Raw genomic sequence first — 12,353 nt, 5'->3', positions numbered from 1 at the left:
CAGTGCATGATTTTCGTGCACCAGGCCTCTAGTAAATGTATAATTAATTTACTGAAAAAGGATATTGTTATAGCATTTACTCTTCATATCCATTAATATATGTCTCTCCACTTATTTGGATCTTCTTCAATACTTTAAAATAAAGGTTTATCATTTTCTCCCATGTTTTGTTAAATTTATCCCTAAGTACCTTATGTTATTTGTTCACATTATAAATGTTACCTTTCTAAATTTTCATTTTTAACACTTTGTTGTGGTATATAGTCACACAACCAATTTTTGTATATTGATTTTTTTATATCTAGCAAATTTACTGAGCTCCAATTCATTTTAATAGTTAGTCTCTAGATACTCTTGGGTTTCTACATAGATCATTATCTCTTCTCATAATCACCCACAATCTGGTTTTTACTTATTTGTCTTGCCTTACTAGTCTAGCTAGGAATTCCAGTTGAATAGAAGCAGTGATAGAAAACATCCTTGCCTAATTCCTGGTTTTAAAGGGAGTTTTTCAAAATTTCCCCCATAACATATTGTGTTTGCTGTAACTTTTTGGTTAAGGAATAATTTTTCAGATTAAGGAATATCCTTTATAAATCCTAATTTACTGAAATCCTTATAAATGGGCAGATGCTTTTTCTGAATCTATTGAGATAGTTGTTGTTTTTCTTTTAATTTGTAAATATTTGAGATTGAGTTAATAGATTTCAAAATGTTAAACCATCTTTGCATTATAAAAAACACACAAATAGGTCACAATGTGTTATTAATAAACATTGCTGGATTTGGCAATTCAGGAATCATTCGTCAATCTTACTTACCTTCACAATATCTTTTTTAAACCCTTTTTCCCCACCTTTCTGAGTCCTTATGTTTCAAGTGTGACTTGGATAAATAGCATGTAGCCAGCATAGGGGCAGAGAGCTTTTTGTTCACTTTTACCCAATATGACAATCCTTTTTCAACTGGAGATTTTAGTCCATTTACATTTACTGGAGTTCCTCATCTATTTGGATCTACGTTAACCATCTTATTTTCTGCTTTCTGCTTACCCTATTTTTCCTCTATTTCTTTTTTTAATTTTCTGTTTCTGTTCCTTTTGAATTAACCAAGGCTTTAATTTATTTTCTTCTGTACTATTTTTAAATGGATACATTTTATTTCTACTTTTTTACTAGTTACTTTTAAGTTTTTAACATGCATACTTAACCAAATCTAAAATTAAGTAACATTTTCCCTCTTTCCCAACAATGCAGACTTTAGAATGTTTCAACTTAAATAATTCTTCCTCTCATCTTAAATGACATTTTAAAAACATATTTTTATTGATTTCAGAGAGGAAGGGAGAGGGAGAGAGACTTAGAAACATCATTGTTGAGAGAGCATCATTGATTGGCTGCCTCCTGAATGCCCCACACTGGGGATTGAGCCCGCAACCCTGGCATGTGCCCTGACCTGGAATCAAACCATGACCTCCTGGTTTATCGATCAATGCTCAACCCTGAGCCACACTAGTCGGGCTTAAATGATATTATGCAGTACTTTAATTCTACCTTAACTTTTGACCCCTAAATTTATTATAATTCTTAATATTATATTATTATTCTTTGATTTAGTTAATGTTTGTTTAAATTTATTTTCATATTTACTTTTATTTTCCCAGTATTGCTTTTGGTATCACACTTCTTTCTGGGTTCACTATCCTTCTTCTCAAAAAATTTTTCTTTCAGAAAATTTTTGGTGATAAACTGTCTTATATCTAGAATATCCCCTTGTTTCTCCTCTACAACTATTTGGACCTACTTAATATTCTCAATATCCCACTTGATCTCTTTGAGACACTTATGCTTATTTTAAATTCTTATTCCTCCTTGTATACTAACTGTTTTCCTCAGGAGTGCTCAGAGGCTGACCCATCTCCTGCCACGTATTACTAACACTGTCACTGGTGTTGTCTACCCTGCAGTGACAACAAGATGGTCAGAGGCCCATCAAGGGCAATGTGAAGAACATTCAAGGATGCCACAAAATCCTCTCCCAGCCTACCCCATCCATGGCCCCTGCACTCTTCTGCTTCAGGCACCCATCCACCTCTCATATCCCCAAGACTCTACCACCTTCCTTCTGCATCCCCTCAAAGTGTTTTTTTATCTGAAACTAATCCACATCTCTCTGAATCCGTGGCATCTCCAGGGCTTGATTTTGAGGTGGGATCCAGCATCCAGCATTACTGTATCTCTTGTCAGATATTAGGCTGTATGTTGGATTTGTGTGCTCCTGGAATATCTGTTCACACATATCTCTCCCACTCAGTCTTGAGCTCCCTCAGAACAGAGGTCATGTCTGATAAGCCCCTGAGCCCTCAGCATCTGACTCAGACCTTGACACATCATCGAGAAGCAGGAGAGCAAAGTGCTTAAGAAAACCCCACCCTGCCACTCACTAACTTCAAGACTTAGGGAAGGTTGGTGAACTTCTCTATGGTTCAGTTTCCTCATCTATAAAACGAGAATTAGATGAAAACATGTATATAAAGTAGTTAATTTACTGTTTGACACATAGGAAGCTCTCAACAAATGATAGTTATTATTATAAGACTAGAGGCCCAGTGCACGAAATTCGTGTATGGGTAGGGTCCCTTATGGCTGCTGGCCAGGGCCTCCCTTCGCACCCGCCTTGGCCTGGCGCTGCCCACTCACCTGCTCCACCATCCCTCCATGGTCCTGCTCTCATTGGGGCCCATTGGGGCTGGCAGCGCCTCCACTGCCGCCCACTGCCAGCACTGTGTCACCGACGCCCGCCATGTTCCGCACCACCTCCTGGTGGTTAGCGCACATCTAACTCCTGGTCAAACTCCCACCCATAGAAACAATTTGCATATTAGCCTTTTATTATATAGGATACTCAGATATGTTTGTTAAATAAATAAAACATGTACTGAGTGTCTTGGGGATGTTTAGAATATGTGTCAAGATTTCTGACCTAAATGATTTACAATATTGTCAGAGACTAGACTCATGACATAAGTAAACAATATTATACACCAGTTTCTAACGAAAGATTAAAGACTAATGGGTCTATGGGGTTGAGGAGGTAAGAGCTCTAAATTCTTATCCATCTGGTCACTCTATTGCTGTATGACATGACTTTGTCCTGTTCCACCTTGGGCTTCTTTTTCTCCCATTGCATTGGCAAAATGAGAAGTTGGATCTCAATCATGAATTTGAGCTCACACAAATCCACCGAATTCATCTCTATGTCTTCTGTAGCTCTCTACAGGGATAAATTACTAGATCAAACCAGGATGAGTGATGAGTGTGTCTATTAGGTTCCCTGTAGGAAACAGATGGTTCAACCAGAAGGTTAATTGGAATTTAATGAAGAGCTATTTACAGAGGATTTGGCAGGCATAGGGGACCCAACACGGGATAGAAGTGTCCAGGGACCAGCCATCACCACCCCTTTTCCTTCAAGGGATTTACTAGTGAGAGCAATAGCCACTGTTAGGAGAGGGGCTGCCCAACAGGAGCTGCAACCATACCTAGAAGACACAGCCACTACCAAAGTCAGCATCCAACAGGGAGGGAGTAGAGGAGGAAACAACACTTGGCTATCTCCCTGGCCCTCCATTTCCTTCTGGAGTCTTCCATTGGCTGAACACAACAGGAAGCCAAAGGACCAGGAAGCCCAGGTGAAACCGTACATAGAGTCAAACTCCTGGGGCACAGAAGAAGGCAGAGAATGGGTCAGGGAAGTGTCACAGAGCTGGTGGGAAAGAAAGAGATTAACTAGCTCAGAGAGTAAGCACCTGTTTATTAAATGCCTATGTCCCATAAACTATTAGGTGCTGTACATGCATTGCACCCTTCATTGCCTTAATAGCCCATAAGATAATACCATTGCCCAGCCTACAGATAGAAAACTGAGGTGGAGAAGGAATCTACCTGCTCAAAGTTATATACCGAGTGAACATCAGAGCTGGAATTTAAACCCAGATCTCCACTGTGCAAAGGCCCATGCTCTTTCCTGCACATCAGAGCATCACTTCAAAGCCTGGCTGTGGGGCTGCTGGGCTAAGACCCAGGAGCAGTGCCCGGCTCCACAGCCAGCTTTGTGCCCTTGGCTCACAGACAACTTTTGCATCAATTACACAGTCATTTGGGACTGGTTTCTTTTTAAAGCAAAAGTGGATCAGAAATGGTCTCCTTTGATGGTCTGTTTTCCAACTGTTGCCTTTGTATCAAACTAAACCTCAGCTCTTGGGTCATAAGAAGATCATGTTTCTTGTATTTGTTTCGTGTCCCAGTCAGCTTTACTACCCCTTCCCAATTCCCGGAGCCCTCCACAAACCCACAACGCATCCCCGAAGAGGCCTGCAACACACACAGAGCTCCAAGACTTTTTAAAGTCATCACACAGGCTCCCAGAACCCACATCAATTCCCCCCTACACACACACACACACACACACACACACACACACACACACACACACCACACCACAAAGCAGACACATCCAACATCCCATTCATGCTGCACGCAGCCCACATCCCGCACAAGCACACGCACAGGTATCACATGCGTGCTCACAACTGCACAGCCTTACACTCTGACCCACAGACACGCAAATCAACACACACTCTCGAAACAATTCACCTCGGGTAATAAAACTCAGAAACCAAAGCCATGGGCCCCGACTGCACAGACCTGGAGCAAAATCTTCAGGCTCCCCTGGAGGTGAGTGGAGGCCACCGTGCCCACCACTTCTGAGCCCTGAGGACAAGTTCTTCCTGCCTGGCCTCTGAGGTCAGGGGCCTTCATGTTCAGTGGTGACTTTAAAGTCTTCGTTATAGACATTTGGGGGTCACGTTTTTCTGAAGAAACATGGAGTTTATTTCCTTTACCCAATTCTAAATAAACATACACAGGGACTTCATAGATTCCCGGACAAACAGTGCTTCATGGCAAAAGGCTTTGTTCTAATGTGTGAGAAAAGCTTCAACACCAACTCCCCCTCCAAGTGCCCCTGTGCCCGGCGGTGCATTGCATGAGCCAGGGCTCAGCCTGGGGCCAAGACCGGGCTCAGTGTCCCTGTGATTGGGCGCTCATTCTGCCTCATAGATGAGAGCCCGTCCAGCCTGGATTTGCCTGAGGAGACTCAGAGGGGGACACAGCTGCCCAGGATCAGCCAGGACACACCGTGAGGTCAGCACCGTCAGAGGTGGGATGTGAGATCCTGGGATGCGTAAAGGTTTCGCGATGGGGAGATGAGCAGCAAAGATGGCTCTGAGTGTCCGCATCTCTGTAACAGGGATCAGAGCAGTGGTTACAGCAGGGCGGGCTGAGGCGCAAACCGGAGGCATGTATTGGGTCAGGCACGGAGCCCAGGCTCCAAAAGCGAGCGCCCAGGCTCACAGACACAGCCCTGCAACAATCATCTCCTCCTCCGTCATTGTGACACATTGGGTGCTGCTACCACGGGTTCGCCAGAGAGAGGAGGCTGCCGTCACCATCCCCCGGGAGTGCAGGGAAAGAGACCACCCCAGGAGAACCGCTAGTCCTCCCCCGGCCCCACAAAGAGTTCCCTGTGTGCCCTTGGTCAAGTCACTTAACTTCTAAGTGTTGTTTTCAGGACTAAACAGAATGAGGCATGGAAAGCAGTGCCCTTGGTGATGTGGCCTCGGTAACTTTTTAGTTTGAGCAGTGGCTTCCAGATAGGCTTTAACGACTGGGGTCTGGATGGTGGCCTGGCCCAGGGGTGAGCACAGAGCCCAGAAGAACCTCAGCAAGTGCCCTGGGAGGACTCTCCTGAGCTGGTCACTTATCCGTGGCCACCACAAACCCAGGCCCGGCTCCTCTGCGCCTCTATGGGGATCAAGCTGCTGAAATGTCCATCTTGGGACCTTATGAGCTCTGTGAGGTTTTCATGACTGGATTTTAACAGCCCTGCTGCGGGCTCTGCAGGCAGGGATTGTGGGGGTGAAGTGCTTACTGCCCAGAGCCCCGCCACGTGAGGTGGGCCGCGGCAAACGGAAAGAGAAGAGCCTGGGTTCTGCCCCAGGAGGGCAGCCAGGTGAGAGCACCAGGTACATGTCATGTGACACCCCAACAGCACCTGTGACAGAGCCAGCCCATTTTTCCCACCTCAATGCCATTTGGTGCCATGTGGCCTGTGGATTGGCAGCATCAGCCACCACCTGGGAGGGGGTTAGAGATACAGATTCTATACCCAGCCCAGACCTACTAGATCTGAATTTCCATGGTGGGGGCGGGGGAGAGAGGGGGCAACAGTCTGTTTCAACAAGCCCGCCAGGGGATGCACACTAAAGTGCCATAACCATTGTTCTCTGTTTTCTTCTTCATCCCCATTTTCCAAAAGGAGAAACTCAGGCTTAAAGAGGTTAAAAAATGTGCCCATGGTTTTAAACCTAGAAAGTAACCGAAGCAACACTCCAACGTGGGTGAAACTGACACAGCCCTCTCCCATTGGGAATCTTGAGTGCCTTGGCCCAAAGGCGGGCAAGTGGGACTGGCAAGCCCTGGCTGTGGAAGGCTTTCCTACCTCAGGGGTAACCCAGTGTCCTTGGCACCTGGCCTGTGACTTGGAGCCTGAACTCTAAGCCTCAACCAAGGAACTCTATTGTAGGTGAGTTGACCAGTGTTGAGAGCTGGGGGGGAGGGCTGCTGGGGAGAGAACAGAAGTGCCCACGCAGCTCGGCCAGCTGCCCTCAAGCATACCTTCCCTTGTGCTCCTCTCCCTGGCGACCCTCCTGCTGTTCTCTGGATGCCAGGGATGAGGCTGCCCCCTGCCCACCTGACGAGGCCCACGGAGTGCGTAGCGGGGCTGGCCCTTTCTCTGACCCGCTGCCTCGCTCAGGACCTGGCACTGATGGGGGTGTCTCATGAGGCTGCATGGTCGGGTGAAGCAACGAGTAAGTGGCCCTCTTCCGGCGGAGTGGCCAGAGAAGACGTCATGGAAGGCCTGCGGGCCTTAGTCACATGAATATGTGGGCATTTGGGAGGTCGTGGGGCAGGTGTTCCTGCTGAGGGCTGGGCCTGAGGAAAGGATGGCAGTGGGAGGATGCAGAGCGTTGTTCCAGCTTCTCTCAGTGCTTTTGGGGTAAGTCCCTGAAAGGCAGATTTGACAGCCATGTGGACGGCCAACGTGGCGGGAGCTGTGAGCCATGGGAGCACCAGGGCAGGAGAGTGCTGGGTCATACGGAGTCACGGGCTGGAGAGCGTGGGGCAGCAGCCCCGTGTCCCGAAGCCTCTCTGCAGCAAGCACTGCGCGCTGCTTGCCCAAGGACCACCTCCTTTCACAGCTGAGGCTCAGGGCGTGCTGCTCGCAGGAACACAGTGAGGAAGCAGTCACGCAGAATTCGCACCCAGGTCTGTCTACTGCAGAGCCCACCATCACCCCGTCCCTGGCTGAGCTATCTCCGGGGGCAGAGGTGTCCTGCCTTCTGCCTGGAGATGAAGTCAGAGGTGGAGCCAGCTCCTCGTGGAGATTCCCTGTGCGAACCTGCGGAGCGGAGGGGGGTGGGTGAGAGCAGGTGGAGGACGCGCCCAGGAAAGGGAGTCGGGAGCCTGGCCGAGCAGTGAAGGGCGTCCCCAAAGCCCTGGCATGACCTCTGGTGCTGGCACTTTACTGCCCTGACGCTGAGCTCTGAGCCCTGGGCTTCGTGGCCACTCTTCCGGCTGCGGAGCTACCTCCCTGCACCAGCAAGAGTGAGCGAGAGTCCAGTGCAAACTAGCAGAAAGCGTGGGGTCAGGGGAACCCAATACCCCAAGATTTCCTTGATTCCATGATAAGGCGAGAAAGAGAGACAGACCGAGAGCTGAAGAGACCCAGAACACGACAGGGTGCACAGAGAAGGACGGGGAGGTACTCGCCACCATCCTCACCGCACCCCACGCGGTCCAGCAGGCAGCAAACTGGAAACAGCTGCAGAGGTTTTGGGTTTCCGCCTGGCCTCCCCCTGGCCCCTGGCTCTGGCCCACCCGAGCAGTTCCCCTTAATCCCACTCTCTCAGGAAGCTGCGCTGTGCAAATCCTCTGCCCTGCCTGGGGAGGTCAGCCCTGGGCTGGCGGCGGCGGGACACGGGCAGGACAGGTGGCCGCTGCGCCGCGTCGCCTGCTGTTCCAGCGCTCACCTCTCTCTAGGAGCCTCCGCTTCCTCATCCCTTAAGTGAGGCTCATAATGCCTCCCACGTGGAGAGGGGGTGGGGATCAGCGTGAGGGCTTAATGGAAAGTTCCCTAACACCTGGCAGGTGCTACTGGAAGCTTCATTGGTCCATCGTTGCTATGATGCGTCCACCCACAGGGGGCGCCTTTTCCTAGAGAGATCCTGAGGTCTAGTGGAGAGCCTGCCTTCACTTCTCCCGGAGCCTGGGGTTGAGGTCTATCCCCACCCTAGTCCCCTGGACCATAGATCCGGTGGCCTTTTCCCAGAAGGCATGAGTCCCACTCCAGTTCATTAAGCACTTCCTGAAGCCCTACTGTGTGCCTCTCCTGTACTAGATCCTACTCAGCACCTGCCCTGAGAGCTTCAAGAGATAATTTTGCTCAAATGGGTCACAGGGCTTTGCCTCTATCTGGAGATGAGTTGGGCCTCGTCGTCTCTCTGAATTTCAGATGAGAGAGCATCCACCCATCATCCATCCTGAGAGGGCAAGGGGCCCCCTGAAGGTCACACAGCAGGTCTGTGGCAGAGCTGAGCCTCCGGGCCATGTCTCCTGCCCCCCAGTCCAGGTTTTGGGGAGTGGGGTGCGAGAGCAGGTGGAGGACATGCCCAGGAAAGGAAGGGCACGGGGCTGTCTCCTCCACTGAACGGGCCAAGTTGGGATTGAAGTCCCTGCCCCAGCCGACAGCCAGGGCTGCTGCCAGATCCAAACATCGCTCATGGGCAAGGCTTTCCCGAGCCCTTTCCCAGCCCAGGGCCCAGCTTCCCGGCAGGGAGCAGCCAGGTTAGGGGCTGCAGTGGCAGCGGGCAGAGCCCCCAGCAGGAGGTAGCACATGGGCTCTACTTCTCCCCCGTGACAGGCCAGGGACTGAGGTGAGCACTGGGCCAGGAGGGGGGACCTCCGAGGCCTTTGCGGGCTGACACAAGAAGCCCTGGCCCCTCACTTCCACTCCATCTCCCCCTCCCTGCCTGCTGCCCACTTCAACTGCGTCTCTGCAGAAAACGGCTTGCTGGGAAAACCACGTCACCAGAGAGGTCTGTTCTCTGCACACTGTTGCTGGCTGTGCACACAGAACACACACTCTCACACATGCACCCCACACAGAGTCACACACACATGCTCACATGCACCTCACAGGCTCACTGCCGCACACATGCACACAGCTACACCCCCCAGTTACACATCGGTGCCGTGCCCTTCACGCTTGTGCACTCACGGTCTCACACAGTCTCACTCGCCCACACTCAGCTCCATGCATATCCTGCTGCTCATACGCACAGCCTCACACTCTTACACACGTCCCTCGGATCCCCGCAGTGTGTCTCTCTCACACATGCACAAAGCCTGCACACGAAGGTCCCTGGATGCCCATGGCCAGCGCAATGGAGGCAACCCTAACGCCTCTCCCTGATACCCAGTGGGTGCCCAGCACTGCCCCAAACCTGGCCCTGCCTGGCCTTCTCCTTGCCCGTGGGCTGCAATTGTGGAGACAGTGCTGGGTGGGTTTTATTCTTCGAGGGGCTGGGGGGCCACGTTGCAGATGAGATCAGAAGAAGTGAGCCACAGGAGTGTAGAGCACTCACAAATTAATGTGCACCTCACTTCACGCACATGGGGCCCTGCATCTATTCAGCCACAGACAACAGCCCACCACCTACAGGCTGAGTGCTAGAAACTGAGTTTATAGCAAATGAACGAGCAGGCACCACCCCTGCCCCAGGCAGCCTACAGTCTATGGGGAAGGAAAGAAGCTGAAGGAATAAATTACAAATGCCGAGTATTATGAAAAAGTGCAGAAAGCTACTGGAGTTTGTAACAGGTGTGGGGTGTCAGGGAAGCCCCCACCACCTCCCCTTGACCCTGGAAAAAGTTATGCTTCAAGGAGACATGAAAGATAAACAGATGCATTAGGTAGGAGGGGAAGTGGGAGGAGGAAATGCAGAGAAGGGCAGCGTGGCTGGAGACGGTGAGGGGGGAGGAATGCAGCCGGGACTCAACTAGACTCTTGGCTCTGGTGGCGGGAAGCTGAGGGAGGTCCCATGTACTGGCTTCTGTTTCTCCGTGAATAGGAGGCCAGGGCATCTGCTGGGACCATTCGAGTCTGCACAGTCCACCTGCCTTTGGGCTGCTGAACCACGATGTCGAAGGCTCCATAAACCCTACTGGTTCCTACTCTCTCCCGGGCCTGTCCTGGGCGCTGAAGCCCATAAGAAAGTTCTCTGAAGACGCCTCGCTGTTTAGTTCATTTGATGGGAGCAGGAATGGAGGTCTGGCCACGTCAGGACACAGGTCAGTAATACAGTCCACCGTGTGCAGTTGTACAGGTTGTTCACTGTCCAAGACACCTTGCCAGGGGGCGGGGGTGAAGTTCACCTCTTGTTCTGCTCCGCAAGCTGTGCGCATGCCACCAGGCTGTGTCTTCTGAGTCAAAGGGGCTCTTCCTTCCAGTTGGCTCACAGCCACCATCTGCTCTCCACCAGCCAAACAATGAGCACGCTGGGCTGTGTGGCTCAGTGCCCCTTCGTCTAACGTTCACAAGGTGTGCATGCACCGCAGGCTCTGGGAGTGAGTCAAGAAAGGTAGAGATGCACCTTTTTTTCCCCAAAGATTGTAAGAAATGAGGAGGTTAGATGTCAAGGCAGCTCAGCATCTTCCCCAGGAGAGAGGCATGAGCATAAGCAAAGACAACAATTTGGTACCCAGGATGAAGGGTAAAGAAATAGGAGCTCGGCCCTAGCCAGTTTGGCTCAGTGGATAGAGCATCAGACTGCGGACCAAAGGGTCCCGAGTTTGATTCTGGTCAAGGGCACATACCTTGGTTGCAGGCTCCGCCCTGGCCCCGGGCCCTGGTCAGGGTGCATGCAGGAGACAACCAATCAATGTGTTTCTCTCACATCAATATTTCTCTCTGTCTTTCCCTCTCTCTTCCACTCTAAAAATCAATGAAAAAATATCCTTGGGTGAGGATTTTTTTAAAAAAGCAGAAAAATATGAGCTCAGAAATCCTCCAATTTTAGAGTCCCTTACTGTTAAAACTGGGAGGGACCCCCGGGCCATCTTATTCCATCCCCTCATTCTTCATGTGAGACAACAGAGGACCAGAGAAGTCACGTGGTTTCCCTGCAGTCACACAGCGGTGTTCAGAACAGTGCCAGGGCTCCCAACCCCAGAGCTGAGTTTCTCTCCTGCACTCCCTGCCTGGTACAACCTAGGGAACCCTCATGTAAGCCCCTCAGAGCAGGGGTCAGGGCCCCCAACACAGGCATACACACACATTAACACACAAACGTACACACACAAGTGCACATGCCTTTGGTGGCCTGGCGGTCTCCAGCACAAGACAGGGCCAGGCTCCCTGTTCACCAGACTGGAAGCCTTGGCGCCACTGCGTGGGCGCCAGGACCTTTCTGTACCACCCCCTAAGGGATTTCAACTTGATTTTGTTTTTATCTAAATATGTTCCTGCGCCTTATCTCACAGGAAACCGATTATCACCTCTCCCGGGAGGCCGCGAGACCCAGGGGACCTGCTGAATTTCCCAGGGCAACACTGCCAGGGGGTGGGGTCCCCTGGGATGGAAAAGATAAGATGGCCTTAGGCTTCTCAAAGGTCCCCGGTGACCCTCCCCGCCCCCCGCATCCCACCCCTGAAGCTCATAAGAAAGTTCTCTGAAGACTCCTCTCTGTTTGCCTGTTTAGTTTATTTGATGGGTGCAGGAATGGAGGTCTGGCCCCTTCGGGACGCAGGTCAGTATAACAGTCCTCCCCACCCCGCCCCCAATATTTCCTTTCCCCAACCTGGATCCCCACCAAGTCCCACCAAAGAGGGGATAATTAGGAAGGGACACATCAACTTAATGGGAGACAGAAAACTCCGCAGATGGACTTCCCTCTTGCTATTGCTGTCACTGCAGTTTTAAGTAATGACTGTTCTCCATCCGGCCATTTTTCTCCCTTCTCTGTTATCTCTCTCGGCAAAGGGTCTGGGGGCTAGAAGAAAGAGGAGGTCGCCAGTCCCTGTCACCCACTCAGGGCAGCCAAGAGCTGCCAGCATACTGGCACGTGAAGGAGTAATACCAAAGCACTGCATATGTGGCTCACTCTTTTTAACCTTTTTATTGTAAATAACAGGAAACCACACAAAGCAAACATACAGTTTAATGACCATTAT

Source organism: Myotis lucifugus, unplaced genomic scaffold (assembly GCF_000147115.1).
Source record: "Myotis lucifugus unplaced genomic scaffold, Myoluc2.0 scaffold_37, whole genome shotgun sequence".
NCBI classification, from domain to species: Eukaryota; Metazoa; Chordata; class Mammalia; order Chiroptera; family Vespertilionidae; genus Myotis; species Myotis lucifugus.
This window is presented reverse-complemented; position numbering follows the sequence as displayed.